This window comes from Chiloscyllium plagiosum, chromosome 8 (genome assembly GCF_004010195.1).
Source record: "Chiloscyllium plagiosum isolate BGI_BamShark_2017 chromosome 8, ASM401019v2, whole genome shotgun sequence".
In the NCBI taxonomy this organism is placed as follows: Eukaryota; Metazoa; Chordata; class Chondrichthyes; order Orectolobiformes; family Hemiscylliidae; genus Chiloscyllium; species Chiloscyllium plagiosum.
In genome coordinates this window covers 42,645,346-42,662,174 of record NC_057717.1, presented here as the reverse complement: position 1 = coordinate 42,662,174, position 16,829 = coordinate 42,645,346, and the positions used below count along the sequence as shown (strand labels likewise).

General features: G+C 45.7%; 1 pseudogene; it reads right to left on the bottom strand.

Moving 5' to 3' along the window:
• Positions 1 to 4,466: 4,466 nt before the first annotated feature.
• Positions 4,467 to 5,049, bottom strand: LOC122552338 (annotated as a pseudogene).
• Between the last annotated feature and the right edge of the window lie 11,780 nt (positions 5,050 to 16,829).

The following is a 16,829-nucleotide window of genomic DNA, read 5'->3' as shown; positions in this document are numbered from 1 at the left end:
TTAAACAACTCACTACAGGAAGCATCACAGATATCCCCACCCTTACTGATGGAGGGGTCTCACACATCCATGCAACAGACAAGACAACAGCATTTGCAGCAATCTTCTGCCAGCAGTGCCAAGTGGATGAGCCTTCTCCATTGGTCCCTCACGTCACAGATGTGAATCGAATTGGTTGAAAACTTATTTCAAATCAGATCAAGAAATGGAGAAGTAGTGTAAAGGCTGTCAGCCCTACCAACATTGTGGCAATAATACTGATGGCTGTGGTCCAGAAATTGCTGCCCACCAGACAAGTACTGCTCAAGCACTGGCACCTACTGACATTGTGGAACATTTCTCAGGTATGTTCAACACAAAAACGCAGGACAGAGCCAACCCAGCCAATTTCCCTCCATCAGTCGACACTCGCTCAGCAGTGAAGTGATGGAAGGTGTCATCAACAGTGCTGTCACGCAGTTGCTCAGCAATAACCTTCTGTGACACCCAGTTTGGGTTCTGCCAGGGCCACTCAGTTCCTGATCTTGTTACAGACTCGATTCACAAACTGACAAATAGTTGAATTCCAGAGGTGAGGGTGAGGGTGATAGCCCAGTCCCACTCCAAGACCACTACTTCGACTTCAGTGATATCACCTGACTTCACCAGTCTCAGCTCATTTACTGAAACTCTCATTCATTCATTTCGTTAACTCTCGATTTCATTATCTGAACCCACTCCTGGCCAGCATCCCACAATCACCCTCCCTATAATCTCCAGAATATTGAAAACTCTACCACCCAAGTGTTCATTTGTACCAGAACTTGCTGATCCATCAAAAGGCTCCCATTTATAAGCAACAGCAATTTACTTTCACACCGTTGACTTAATTCCTGGCTGTAATCATTCCTATCTCCATGAACCAGACACCCTTTCACATCTCAATAACTCATTTTAGTTTAGACTCCCAATGATGTGTTTATTTTTGAGTTCAGCTGTGTGACTGTTTCTGTAGATTCCAAGGCAACATGGTCTGGAATTCCCACTCTCTAAGATCTGCTTTCTTCCTTTAAGTCATTCCTGAATAATTGCTTATTTCACAAAGAATTTTGTCACCGGACATAATATTCTCCATCTGTGGCCTTATGTTAAAAGTTCTCAAAATATTTGTGAAATTAAAACGTGTTGATTTGTACAGATATCGTCTACTCTTCACTATCGCTGAGTGAATAATCTGTAATGTCTCCTACCCAACCACGTTGTGGGAGCACCTTCACCATACAAACTGCAGTAGTACAAGGAAGTCAAACATCACCTTCTCAACAGGCAACAGAGCTTTGGCCTTGATCACTGGTATCTGTGGAAGGAGAAATACACATGTTTCAGAGAGTGCAGTATGGATTATAGGGAATGGAAATGGTGCAGAATTTGACTGTCAGAATTGGAAGGAAAATTCACTCACTTACTGGAAAAAAGAACTCTTGGCTGTCAAAGATATTGTGGAAAAAAAACCTGATAATGGAGCATATGGTCAGGAGCCGGGCAGCAGTGCACAATTCATTTACAAAAAGGTCTATGAATATAATAGTAAAATACTACACCAAGCAAAAATACACACGAGAGACTGAGGAAGCTGGATAACAAACAAGTGGACATCAAGGAGCCCAGAGATGAATCAGAGCAACGTTCACTTTTATGATCCCACAGTCAGAGATATCGACCACAGAAACAGATCTTCGGTCCAACCCATCTATTCTAACCTAATCTATTCCCATTTGCCAGCACATGGCCAACATCCCTCTGAACCCCTCCTATTCAAATGCTTTTAAATGTTACAATTTTAGTTGCCCTTTAGGCTCCTTTTGAATTTCCCACCCGCCGCCTCCCCCCCCCCCACACTAAACCTATATCCTCTAGTTCTGGGCTCCACCAAGCCTTGTCTATTTACGCTATCCATGTCCCTCACAATTTTATAAACCTCTATAACATCACACCTCAGCCTATGACACTCCAGGGAAAATGACCTCAGCCTATTATGCCTCTACCTGCAACTAAAATCCTATAACTCTTTGAAAATCAATTCTCAAATCTTTCAAGTTTCAGTACCTCCTTCTGATAGGAGGGAGACCAGAACTGCACACAATATTCCAAAAGTGACCTAACCAATGACCTGTCCAGCTCCTTTACCCAATGCTCTGAACGATAAAGGGAAGCACACCAAATGCCTTCTTCACTGTCCTATCTACCTGCGACTCTATTTTCAAGGAACTATTAACCTGCATTCCAAGGTCACTTTGTTCAGCAACACTCTCCAAGATCTAACAATTCAGTGTGTGAGTCCTGCTCTAATTTGCTTTTCTAAAATGCAGCACCTCACATTTATCTAAATTAAACCCTATCTGCCACTCCCCAGCCCATTGTTCCATCCGATCAATATCCCATTGTACTCTGAGATACCCTTTATCACTGTCCACAATAACTCCAATTTTAGTGTCAACTGCAAACTTACTAACTGTACCGCCTCTATTCACATCCAAATCATTTCAATGAATGACAAAACAAATCCAGAAAAAAAATCAATTTCTCTGGGTGTGAATATGCTCTGTGTCAATCCTGTCCTATGACTCTCAACCAGAGAAGGCTTTACATGCGTCCCGCTGAACTTTGCCCACTAAAAAGCTGGCGGCTGCACGTGTCCAGTGAATCGTTGCCCCGAATAAAGATGGTGGTGCTTACTCGAGTCAATTGCTGGATGAGGCATTTTCCCGTTTACTGCAAAAACGAGACTAAGTTTCAAATTTGTATTTTCCGATGTGCACTAAATGTCTATAAACCTTCTTAACCCATATCAACAACATTCCCCTCATGCTTCCTGCTGTTTATTTCTATCTTTACCAACAGCTCTCCGTCCACACATCCCGAAACGACCGCGAGTATAGCCTAGTCCCGCCCCTAAATCACCCTGTTTGGTCGGAGGACCAACTGCCCCGCCAGGTCCTCCAGCTCTGTCCCTGCCTTTCCATTGGTCCGCCGTTGACATCAATCACCCGGGGCCCATTGTTCGCTGGAGCATGCGGATTGCTTCGTGGCTTTTGTTGCTGTTCATGAGTTACAAGAGTTAAAAATGACAACAGCATCTCAAAACCACCTGATGAAGAAGCAGCAAACCTCGTGCTTCCAAATAATCCTGTTGACCAATAGCCTGGTGTTCTGTGAATTTTAATTTTATCCTTCCCAATCCAACATCAACACCTCCAAGTCACGAATGAGGCAGAAGAAGAAGAAATGTATATCAGAAGAAGAACTAGGAACAGTAGAAGGCCGTCCTGCCCTTCTAGCCTGCTCTGCCATTCAATAAGATCATGGCTGATCATTTCGTGGACACAGAACCATTTACCCACGTTCTCACCATGTCCATTAATTAATTACGTTTTAAAAAAATCTAACCTATCTTTAAAAACGTTTTCTGAACTAGCATCAACTACTTCCATGGGCAATGAATTCCATCGAGGTCAAGAAGTTCCTTCTCAATTCAGTCTTAAATTTTCTGCCTCTACTCTTGTGGTGATGCCCTCTTGTCCTAGCTTCACAGGCCAATGGAAACATCTCTCTATTATTTTATATGTTTCCATTCTTCTGAATTCCAATGAATATAATCCCAATCTACTCAGTCTCTCGTAAACCAACCCCCATCAACTCCGGAGTCAACCCAGTTAAGATCCTCGTCATCACCCTCTCGTGCCAGTACATCCTTTCTCAACTAAGGAGATAAAAACCACATGGAGTACTCCAGGTGTGGCCTCCCTAGCACCCAAATACAGCTGGAACATAACCTCTGCTTTTAAACACAATCGCTTCAGCAAGGAAGGACAAAATTCCATTTGTTTTCTGAACTTATTGTTGTACCTGTTGACCAACCTTCATGCAGAAGGATGCTCAGGTCCCTCTGCAGAGCAAATGATGCAACTTTTTAACATTCAAGTAATTGTTTTTAAATGTTAGTACAACCAAAGTGTACAAATTTTATATTTACGAACATTCTATTTCATTTGACAGACCATTGCCCACTCACTCAATGTATCTATGTTCGTCTGCAAAGTTTCACAGTCCTCCACTCACTTTGTTCCGCTAATCATCTTAGTGTCACATGCAAACTTTGACACTCTACATGTGGTTCCAACTCCAAATCATCTGTATCAATTGTAAATAATTGCAGTCCCAACACCAATCCCTGAGGCACACTACTTGTCAATGATTGCCAGCCAGAATAATACTTATTTATCCCCACACTTTGCTTCCTATTAGTCAACTAGTCTTCTACCCCTTACACTATGCACCCTTATATTATGCAACAGCCTCTTGCACAGCACCTTGTTGATTTTTTTTTTGGAAATCCAGCTACACCACATCCACGGGGTCCCCGTTGTCCAGCTTGCTTAAAATGTCTTCATAGAATTCCAAAAGATTGGTTAAGCATGACCTGCCCTTCATGAATCCATGCTGTGTCTGCACAATGGGACACTTTCTGTCAAGGTTCTGCCCCGCACAAAGATTTGCTGTGCATCAGGGCTCTGTGCATACTGTATAATGGCTGCCCCAACCTTGACTGTAGCTGCGTTGGTCATTGTTAGTGTCTGGAGTCCTTGCACTCCATCTGTACCATTTTTGGCCAGCTGAATTGCTCCCCCCTGTGTAATAGCAATGTATTGTCCGCTGCTAGTCTGATAGATGGGTGTCTGCATTGTCATTATAGTAATGGTTGAGACAGACTCTTCTTCTGATTTCTCCTCATCGATTTCTTGGCACACTGGGAGGATCAGAAGCAAGTTCATTCTGTATGAAGGCCGTCTCGATAGAATTTCTCTACGTTTGAGAATCAGTCATGCTATCCACAGATTCCTGGGAGTCCTCACTTTCAGTTATAGTAGAGATCTGAACAGTCTGAAATTGAGGGGACTGTATGACTGAGGACTGAGCTGCTTGGATAACTCCTTGGACTTGAACAGTCTGCCCATTCGGCAATTGCACTAAAGTTACTGCTGGACTTGTTGATTGGATCCCAGGCATGGTTACCTGCATGGTCACGTTATATATTAATGATCTAGATGAAGGGACTGGGGGCATTCTAACGAAGTGTGCTGATGATACGAAGTTAGGTGGACAGGCAGGTAGTACGGAGGAAGTGGGGAGGCTGGAGAAGGATCTAGACAGTTTGGAAGAGTGGTCCAGGAAATGGCTGATGGAATTCAATGTGAGCAAATGCGAGGTAATACACTTTGGAAAAAAAAAAGAATACAAGCATGGACTACTTTCTAAACGGTGAGAACATTCATAAAGCAAAGTAGAAAGGGATCTGGGAGTGCTAGTAGACGATTCTCTAAAGATAAACATGCAGGTTGAATCAGTGATTAAGAAAGCGAATGCAATGTTGTCATTTATCTCAAGAGGATTGGAATATAAAAGCAGCGATTTGCTACTGAGACTTTAAAAAGCTCTGGTTAGGCCCCATTTGGAGTACTATATCCAATTTTGGTCCCCACACCTCAGGAAGGACATACTGGCACTGGAGCGTGTCCAGCGGAGATTCACACGGATGATCCCTGGAATGGTAGGTCTAACATACTATGAACGGCTGAGGATCCTGGGATTGTATTCATTGGAGTTTCGAAGCTTAAAGGGAGATTTAATAGAAACTTACAAGATAATACATGGCTTGGAAAGGGTGGACGCTAGGAATTTGTTTTCATTCGGCGAGGATTCTCGGACCAGTGGGCACAGCCTTAGAATTAGAGGGGGTAAATTCAGAACAGAAGAGCGGAGACATTTCTTCAGCCAGAGAGTGGTGGGCCTGTGGAATTCATTGCCACGGAGTGCATTGGATGCTGGTACGCTAAATGTCTTCAAGGAAGAGATTGATAAATTTTTGATGTCACAAGGAATTAAGGGCTACAGGGAGAATGCGGTTAAGTGAAGTTGAAATGCCCATCAGCCATGATTAAATGGCTTTGTGGACTCAATGGGCCGAATTGCCTTACTTCCACTCCTCGGTCTTATGGTCTTATGGTCTAATTTGATCACTTTCCTCAGATACCCATTGCCGAGTATGCCTTTTCGTACAGTCCTTCCTTTTCACTGGAATATACCTTTGCTGAGCACTTTGTAAAATATCTTTGAAAATCTTCCACTGCTTCACAACTTCCCACCTTAAAATTTTTGTTTACAGTCTACTTTATCCAGATTCTCTCTCATTCTATTGTAGTCCCCAGTATTCAAGTAAAGGACCCAGTTATTAAATTTTATCTTCACAATCTCTATATGTATTCTAATTCAACCATATGGTGACCGCTTCTTCCCAGGGGATCCGTAACTCTGAAGTCATTAATTATTCCTGCCTCATTGCACAGGGCCAGATCTTGGTTAGCTTGCTCCCTTGTCAGTTCCATTTCAAACTGTTCAAGAAAACTATCATGGATACACTTAATGAACTCCTCAAGGCTACCTTAACTGAGCTGGTTTTACCAATCTACATGTAGATTAGAATCACCCACGATAATAGCTGTACCATTTTTACAGGTATTACTTATTTATTTGTTTATTGCCCATGCTAATATGAAGTAATTACTTGATGGCCTATACATTACGCCTATCAGTGACTTTCTTGTTAGAATTTTGAATGCATAATTCCTGTTTCTCCTAATGTATGGCAATAGCAACAACTACTTGCATTGTATGGAATCTTTCACAATGGCAAATCTCCTAAGGCACTTCATGGATGATCAAAACGTTGATTAAAGAGAATGATTTTAAAATACATCCTAAAAGGAGGATAGAGAAGGTTAGGGAGGCTATTCTACAGACTTCTGGCCTTGTCAGCTCAAACTGTGGAGTGATGCAGGTGGAGTGGGTTGGAAAGGGAACGTGCAAAGGGGAAATGGAAGACACCAAGCAGTGCATAAAGTCTTAAGGACAGAGGAGGTTCCAAACTCAGTCTGTCTGTCATAGAGAGTATGGCTGCCTCATGGAGTTTGAAGCACTGCAACAGGTCCATGCATGTCATGACTATAGTGCGAAAAGAGATTTCTGTTGTCTTAAACAGAGTGATGTGTCTTGTATTGTGGGCTTTCGAAATGACAGTGATCTCTACTAAACATGTAGGAGGTAGAGTCAGGGCAATAATGAGATGCTGCAACAGGAGGGAACAGGTAATTCCGTGCAAAAACCCCTACTCCTTCTCATCTATTTTCAACTCCAAAACCGAGGGAGTTCCAGAAAAGCACCTTTATATCCCACCACAACACTTTACACCACAATCGTGGTATATCCGCACAAGGAGGAGTGGAACAGACTGTATTGGGACCCTGACAATCTTGGTAAACATTAAAATCATCTGAGTATTCAGAGCACCAGCACATTATATGCGTTTTCTATTGTTTTTACTCGGTTCCTGGCTTTCCTTATTTTCCCACATGAACCTGTTCACAGTTGTTTTTACACACACCTGCACCATCTGTGAATTGAACGCCGGCCTCTCGGTCCCAGATTCGTGATATTTTCACTGCATCATAAGGCATCGACTCCAACTTCCCTTGCTCCAGAATGTTTCTGTTGCTTAGCTGTTGAGTCGCACCTGAATCAACTCTGCAATTGGGAGGAAGGGCAGGGACTGGAGGACCAAGCAGCGGCCGGTCCTCCAACCATGGTGTGTGCGGAGTGGGCCCAATGCATTCTCGGGAGTGAACGCTTCAGGATTGTTCAGAAAGCAAACTGCTTTGCAGGATTAGTCATTGTCACGAGAAAGTGGAGCATTAAACCCCTCTCATAAAACAATGTGAGGTTTGAAAGAAATAGTTAAGATGTAAATCTGACAATGTACATATTTCCAATCGATTTACACAACTCGAGTAACAAACTTATTTTCAAACTCCCAGAACGATTGATAATTTACATACCTGACCGGTATGTTTAAGTTGGACGAAACAATATATTTGCATATTAACCATCTCAATGACTGTAACTCGACAGAGCAATAATTAATGTCTAATATTTCTCCCGTGAGTCTGTGCAGTTATGATTATTCTGTATAAACTCACTGATAACCTCCGACGCATGCGCAGTGTCACATTAACCAGGACACGGCGAGACATGGAGCAGCTTTGTCCGGGTTCGGCTATGATCGGTTTCAGAAAGCGGCGTGTGGGAGCCTCGCTGGGAAAAAGGAGCGGAGAGAATTCACAAGTCGCGGATATAGGTGAAAAAACTCCAAAAAGACTCTCCAGGCCCGGATAAGGAGGGTCACGGCTGCCATTTGTTTGAGGGAAGAGGGAGCGTGGGCCTCAGAGTCGCCATCTTGAGAAGGTCCATGTGCAGGAGAGCGGGGCTACCGAGGTCTCGGACAATCGGAGGAAAGACCCACCTTAGATTACTTCACTAAAGACATGTTTGCACTCGGTGGATTTTTCTTAACATCAGCAATTGTTTAATACTCACTTACAAGTTTTTAATTACATCTTTTTTGAAGCATTTAATTCACAATCAATCATTTGCAATTGTGGGATTTGAACCTTTGTCCAGAGCACATTTGTTGAGTTTCTGGATAAATTGTCTCACAATAATGCCCCTAGGCTATCTCTTCGCCTGCTCACAGGTTGCGCATCCCAGTGCAACATGAATCAAAACCCTTTCTTCCTGCACAATTGTTTGATCTTGCACTCTGGTCATATTACTTAGTAACTCTCCATGTGGTATCCCTCACTGTGTGGGTCTAATTGTTGCCTCTGTCAGTGTCCCTCGCCCTTGCAGCTACTCCAGATCCTGAGCAAACAGAATTCTTCACTCCAGATTGACGATGGAGACTGGGATGTTCCAGATTTCTGTGGGACTCAGTGCCATTTGACATGTGTAGCCCTCACTGCATCAGTCTAATTTCACATTCTGTCTATCTGTCTGTCGGTACTCAGGAAGGTCCTGACATAATAGACTTCCCAGCTGCTGGGTGTCTCATCCATCCCTCATTGAAGATGGTTTGTCAGCCAGAGAGACGCAGGGCAAGGAGATCTGGAGCCTTCAATAAATCCTGCAGTGAGGTAAGATCACTCTCAGTTCATAGAGCAGAGGGCTGCAAACATCAGCTAACAGGACATGACATAGCTATAGTGCTGGAGGGGGAGCACAGTACAAACACACCCCAGGTTCAGTCACCGCCTTTACTGCAAGTTTTGTTGTACTAAGACAACATCGGGAGTGTCACAGTTATCAATCCAATCCTGTGCTGTCTTAGTGAGCAAAAGAGGGGAAAGCAGGCCTTCCACGAGAGTGTCGGAATGCTGTATGGGAATGTTCCTTCTCCCACACTGCATGTATGGCTTGTCTTGTGGATCAGTGTCTTCAATCATTCTAATACCAAAAACAGTTCCTATCTCTGTACTTTCCTCCCCTCTTACCAATCCCTTCACACATTTGAAACCTGCTCCAGTCCATACTACCATCCATATCTCTCTAACTTACTTCGGTCTCGACAACATGCCTTGTCACGATAGTCCACTCCCCCAATAACCCAAGACTTGGGTTCTGTTTCTGTGCTGCATGACTCTCTGGCCGAAGTCACCAATGCTGACCAGGTTTCCTGAACTGAATGAGTTGCATTTCCCTGCGTTTGGCCCATGGCCCTTCAAACCTCGTCCTCTCCATGTACTTGCCCAAATGTGTTTTCCATGTTGTAATTGTTCTTGTTTCTCCCATGTGCCACTGGCAGTCCATTCCGTATATGAACCGTCCTCTGTGGAAAATGTTGCCCCTCAGCTCCCTAAGTAAATCTTTGCTCTCGGTCACTCCTCAGGCCTTACCCATTCTGCTGTGGGACACAACCCCTCCCCAACATAGACTCCCCTCGGACATTATCCATCCTGCTGTGGGAAACAATTTCGCTCCAGTACTGAATCTTTCAGGCCTTACCCATCCTGAAGTGGGACACAACCCCTCCCAGGTACAGACTCCCCTTGTGTCATACCCATCCTGCTGTGGGACACAACCGCTCTGCGGTGCAGACTGCCCTTTAGGCCTTAACCATCCTGAAGTGGGACACAATCCCTCACCTGTACAGATGGCCCTCGGGCCTTACCCACTCTGCTGCGGGACTGAACTCCTCCCCGGTACAGACTCCCTTCGGGACTTACCCATTCTGCTGCGGGACACAACACCTCCCTGATACAGACAACCCTTAGGCTTTACCCATCCTGCTGTGTGACTGAACTCCTCCCTGGTAAAGTCTAATCTTGAGCCTTGCCCACCCTGCTGTTGGACACAACCCCACTTGGGTACAGTTTTCCATCTGGCCTTACCCATCCTTCCGTGCAACACATTCCGTCCCCAGTACAGACTGTCCTCAGGCCTTACCCATCTTGCTGTGGGACCGAACTCCTCCCCGGTAAAGTCTACCCTTGAGCTTTACCCATCCTACTTTGGGACGCATGCCTTCCCCGGTACAGATTACTCTCTGGCCTTAACCATCCTGCTGTGGGACACAGCACCTCCCTGGTACAGAGTCCCCTCGGGCCTTACCCATCCTGCTGTGCGACACAACCCCTCCCCCGTATAGTCTACCCTTGAGCCTTACCTGTCCTGCTTTGGGTCGCATACCCTCCCTGGTTCAGAGTACTCTCGGACCTCACCCTTCCAGCCGTGGGACACAACCCCTCCCCGGTAAAGTCTCCCCTTGAGTCTTACCTATCCTGCTGTGGGACACAGCCACTCCCCGGTGTAGAGTCCCCTCGTGTCTTACCCATCCTGCTATGGGACACATCCTCTCCGAGGTACAGACTCCCCTCGGGCCTTAACCATCTGGCTGTGGGACAAAACCCCTCCCCGGTACAGACTTCCTTGAGCCTTACATGTCCTGCTTTGGGTCGCATACCCAACCTGGTATAGAGTACCCTCGTGCCTTACCCATCCTGCTGTGGGACACACTCTCCCCTGTACAGATTCCCATCCGGCCTCACCCACCCTAACGTGGGACACAATGCCTTCCCGTACAGATTTCCCTCAGACATTACCCATCCCGTGTCCAGACTTGTCCAAGTCCATGCCCATCCTGCTGTGGGACACGACCATTTCCCGGTACAGACACCCCTCTAGCCTTCCCCATCCTGCTGTGGGACGCAGCTGCTTCCCGGTACAAAGTTCCCTCGGGCCTTACTCAACCTGCTGTGGGACACAGCCCCTCGCAGTGAAGACTCCCCTTGGGCCTTCCCCATCCAGCTGTGGGACACAGCCCCTCGTGGTGAAGACTCCCCTTGGGCCTAACCCATACTGCTGTGCGACACAACCCCTCCGAGGTACAGACTCCCCTCGGGCCTTAACCGTCTGGCTGTGGGACACAACCCCTCCCCGGAACAGTCTACCCTTGAGCCTTACCTGTCCTGCTTTGGGTCGCATACCCACCCTGGTATAGAGTACCCTCGGGCCTCACCCTTCCTGTCTTGGGACACAACCCCTCCCCCGTACAAACTCTTGACTGGCCTTAACCATCCTGCTGTGGGGCACAACCCCTGCCTGGTACAGACTCCCCTCGAGCCTTACCCGTCCTGTTGTGGGACACAACCCCTCTACGGGTTGGACTCCCCTCAGGTCTTACCCATTCTGCTGTGGGACACAAGCCCTCCCTGGTGCAGTCTCCCCTGGGGCCTTACCTATCCTGCTGTGGGACACAACCCCTCCTCAGTACAGACTCCCCTCAGGCATTACCCATCCTGCTGTGGGACACAACACCTCCCCACAACAGACTCCCCTCAGGCTCTAACCATCCTGCTGTGGGATACAACCCGTCCCCAGTACAGACTCCCCTCGGCCTTATCTATCCTGCTGTGCGACGCAACCCCTGCCTGGTACAGAGTCCCCTCGGGCCTTACCCATCCTGCTGTGGGACACAACCACTGTCCGGTACAGGCTCCCCTCGGGTCTTATCCATCCTGCTGTGGGAAACAACCACTGCCCGGTACAGACTCCCCTCGGGCCCTATCCATCCTGCTGTGGGACACAACCCCTCACGGTACAGACTCCCCTCGGGCCTTACCTATCCTGCTGTGGGACATATTGACAATTGTATTGAATAGTATCCCTCCAGTGTGGAAACAGGCCCTTAGTCCAGCAAGTCCACAAAATACATAGAAACAATGATCACTGAATTGGTTAAAAACTCTGCAGTTACATCGGGCAGTTTAAAGGTTTCGCTGTATTGGTGATATGTTCCTTTTCTTCAAAAAGGTAACATTTTTATTAAAGCAGCAGATGTTCATTGTGAGAGTGTCTCTGTTAAACTAGAATCTGTTCTGTTGTCTGTGTAACAGACTGTTGTTGTGTGCGATGGACTGTCACTAACAGTGTAATTGACCTGTGAGTCCTTGATCAGGTTTCCTTTGTCTGTAAATCTCGTGATCAGTGAACTATGTATCTGTTCTTCTTAGCGAAAACAAAGAATCATTTCTCAACGAAAAAACAGCACATCACAAAGCTATTTCATGGATTTCTGGCACACACCACCGACCAGTGTATCTGGTAAGTCTGTTTCCTGAATAATTCTGAACTCGATCTGTAACTCTGAAAGTATCTGTATTGCTTGTCAGTTGGTTGAGAATTCAGCCTCTTTGTTCTGAGCTGTTGTGATGCAGATGGTGGCTTCATTCTGTCTCTGCCAAGCTAGTTTTCTCCTTCTGCTGTGATTGTGGGAGATTCCTTTCTGCAGGTTAGAATATTCAGTGACTGAACATAGAATGATTCTGACTCTAACAGAGCAGTGGCCTTGTTTTCAGCTAATTATTCACTTTCCATTTCCTGGTTGTGTTGAATGTCACAGAAACAGGCTCTGAGCGATGTTTCCATTCACTTGTAGTGGATTTATTGACAGCCACGAGGTCAGTCAGTTTCAGGTTGATGGATCAGTTTCTCTGTCCTATTAGATGGTGGCCACTTGCTCAGTTTCCGATGGCTCACCTCAGTGTCAGGCCGTCAGCTGTTGAAACACTCCATCCAGCATTTGTTCCCTCTCACCATGACTACTCCAATACAGTCCCAGCTTCTCTCCCACATTCTACCTCTATATACTCATGATCACCTCAGATTCTACTGCCAGTATCCTTACAGCATGTCACGTAAGTCATCCACCTCCATTTCACGCTGCTCAACATTACATTCAGTCCAAATATAATTTCAGAATTCCATTCATTGCGTTTAAATACACCCATGATCTTGTCCTGTCCAAGCATCCAGGTTCCTTCAGGTAGGTGGGTGTCCACGTGGTTGGGTTGGAGCAATAGCAGGACACTGAGCATCGTACAGGGGACAAAGATGGGGTTGGATGCGGGATGTTTAAGGAGAGAGAGCTGGTGCATTGATAGCTTCTCAGGGGAGTAGAACAGCGGTAGCCAGGTCTATAGCACCACAACTCAATGGCCTAGGTTATCGGGAGAGGTTGGACAAGCTGGAACATTTTTCTTCAGAGCATAGGAGACATAAGGGAGATCTTATAGAAATGTATATGATCATGAGAGGCATGGATAGGGTAAGTGCATTCAGTCTTTTTCCCAGGGTTGAAGATTCGAGGACTAGAGGGCATCAGTTTATGGTTAGAGGGGAAAGAATAAAAGGCAACGATAGCAGCAACGTTTTTACGCAGATGCTGATTCTCATACGGAATGAGCTGTCAGTGGAAGTGGCTGAGGCAGGTACATTAACAACATTTAAAAAGCATTTGGACAAATACCTGGATTAGAAGGATATGGGGAATTGGGTGGCAAATGGGGTTGCCATGGATGGACATTATGGTTGCCAGGGATCAGTCTGGCCCCTAGGGCCTGTCTCCGTGCTGTAGGACTCTATAACTGACTCTGCTGTTGAACAAGGTCGGGCAAACTCCAAGGGAGCGAAAATAGGAAGAGAGCCACTAGTTGGGGGCTTAGACAGGTGTTACTGTGGCTGCGTGCAAGACTCCAGGATGGGGTGTTGTCTCCCTGATACCTGGGCCAAGGATATCTCTGAGTATTTGCATGAAATTCTGAATTGGGAGAATGGGAGGCCAAGGTCATGGTGCACATTGCTACCCACGACACGTGTAGAAAGAGGGATGAGCTCCGGAGGAATAAGCACAGGAAGTAGAGAACGACTGAAAAGTAGGACCTTGAGGGTAGTAATCGCTGCATTACCACTAGTCCCATGTGCTTGTGAGACAAGGAATTGAAAGATAGCATAGATGAATGCATGGCTGAAGAGCTGGTACAGGGGGAGAGTTTCAGGATCTTGAATTATTGGGACCTCTTCTGGAGCAGGGGTAACCTGAACTAGAAGGGAACCAATATCCTCACAGGGAGGCTCACTCCTGCTACAAGGGAAGGGTTTAACCTAGAATGGGAGAAAGTGAGGACTGCAGATGCTGGAGATGTTGCTGGAAAAGCGCAGCAGGTCAGGCAGCATCCAAGGAGCAGGAGAATCGACGTTTTCGGCATGAGCCCTTCTTCAGGAATTCCTCGTAATAGCTGACTCCATACGTGGAAAAAGATTCTCATGGTCAACCCTATTGAAAACCCCTATCTAACCCCTATCTGAACTCGAGAAAGACGCAATAACAACAGAGTTCTCACAGTGACTTTAACTTCCCCACCATTTGCTGGCACTACTTTAGAGCAAGAGGCTGAGACGGTGCAGAGTTTGTTAAGTGTATCCAAGAGGGTTTCTTGAAATAGTAATATAAAGGAGGGAGAGGGGCCATAGTGGACCTTATATTGCTGAATGAGCCTGGCCAGGTGACTGACCTTTCAGTGGGAGACCATTTTGGAAACAGTGATCACTACTTAAGTTTTTTTTAAGGCAGCTACGAATAACTGGGATGTTTCTAAATTGTGGGATTGCAAATGATGTCAGTATTAGGCAGGAGCTAGGGAGTGTTAATTGGGAGGAGCTGTCATCAAACAATTCCAGATTGGGCACATGGGAGTTAGTTAAAGGTCTGCTGATTGGATTTCACAACCAGCATGTTCCAGGAGGGAGGAGGGATAAGGTTGGCAATATAAGGGCCCCTTGGATAACGAGGGAGGCTGGGAATTTAGTCAAAAGGGAAAAAAAAACAAGCCTATCCCAGGTTTGGGAAACTAGAATTGGACGTGGCATGTGAGGAATGTAAAAAACAAAAGCTGGAAGGAACCGGAACAGGGAATGAGCAGAGCAAGGAGGGGCATGCCCTTCGCAAGTAGGGTTAAAGAGCATCCTAAATCGTTCTGGAGATAATTACCCACAAGAGGATGTGAACATGGATCGTTACAGCGCAGTACAGGCCTTTTGGCCCTCAATGTTGCACCGACCTGGGAAAATAATCTGATGCCTATCTAACCTACACTCTTCCAATATTACCCATATATATGTCCAATGCCCTTTTAAATACCCTTTGCGTCGGCGATTCTACTACTGTTGCAGGCAATTAAGTCACCTCTCGATCTTCTTCTTTCCAACTAAAACAGCCTCCATTCCCTCAGCCTTTCCGTGTAAGGCCTTCCTTCTCTTTCATTCCAGGCAATATCAGTAAATCTCCTAGGAGGAAAGCCGGGCCAGTCAAGACTAAAGGACTAAAGGAAAGAACTTGTGCTAGAAGTCAATGGAAGTGGACGAGATCCTTAATAATTACTTTGCATCGGCATTCACCCAGGAAAAGGATATAGAGGATAATGAGATTTGTGTGGAGCATGCTAATGTGCTTGTGCATTTTTGAGGGCGAGATAGAAGCGTAAGATTTATTGAAGAGCATTAAAGTGGATTAATCCCGAGGGCGCGATGGGAGCTACCCCAGGTTATTGAGAAAGGCAAGACCGGAGATTTTTTGGGCCCTGGCCAAGATTTTTGAGTCATCGCTCGCCACTGGAAAGGTCGCAGAGGACTGGTGAGTAGCTTATGGTGTTCCTCTCTTCAAGAAGGGAAATAGGGACAATCCAGAAAATTATAGCCTGGTGAGTCTCACTTCAGTGGTTGGGAAGCTTTGGACAGAATTCTTACGGATAGGATTTATGCGCATTTGGTAAAGAATGACCGAATTAGGGACGGTCAGCGCAGCACCATGAGATGCACAAGGTTGACGGTCAAAATGTTTTACCCAGAGTTGAAATATCTTTACGAGGGAATGTGCACTTAAGGTGATAGGGGGAGAGCTCAAAGGAGATGTGAGGGGTAATATGTTTTCCACAGAGAGTGGTCGGAATCTGGAACATGCTGCCAGGGATGGTGGAGGAGGCAGATATGAGAGGGGTGTTTAAGGGGTTTTTGGGTGAGCATGTGAACATGCAAGGATATGGAACAAAGATAGGCAGAAAGGATGAGTTTAATTTGGTGTCACATTCAGCACAACATTCTGGGCTGAAGGGCCCGTTCCTGTGCTGTCCTGTTCTTTGTCATGTTTCTTTTGTTACAACATGACGGTGACCCCCTCTGTTAGTTAAACCAAACACCCAGAAAAGTTCACCTCCCCACATAATCTGTTAAAGTCTGAATGACAGAAAACTCACACATTCCACTATTTTTCGAAAATAGCATCAATTTATTTTTAACTCGAAATGTGAATATTAAACAATTATTCATAAATCTAAGCTCTCCCTTTCTCTTCACTGCTTATTATCTGCCTCCAGCTCTATAACTATACGTTATTTCAATCAGACACTTATTAAAAGTACCTCAATTTAATTTCAAACCCGCACAGTGACTCGTGTCTTTTGTGTCTTTCTGCTTCTGGCGGGCGATCTCCCTGGGTCGTCGTTGTCTTCTTTTACTCTGAGTATGTTTCATATGAAAAGGTACCCTTTGATTGAGAGACTTTCCTAATT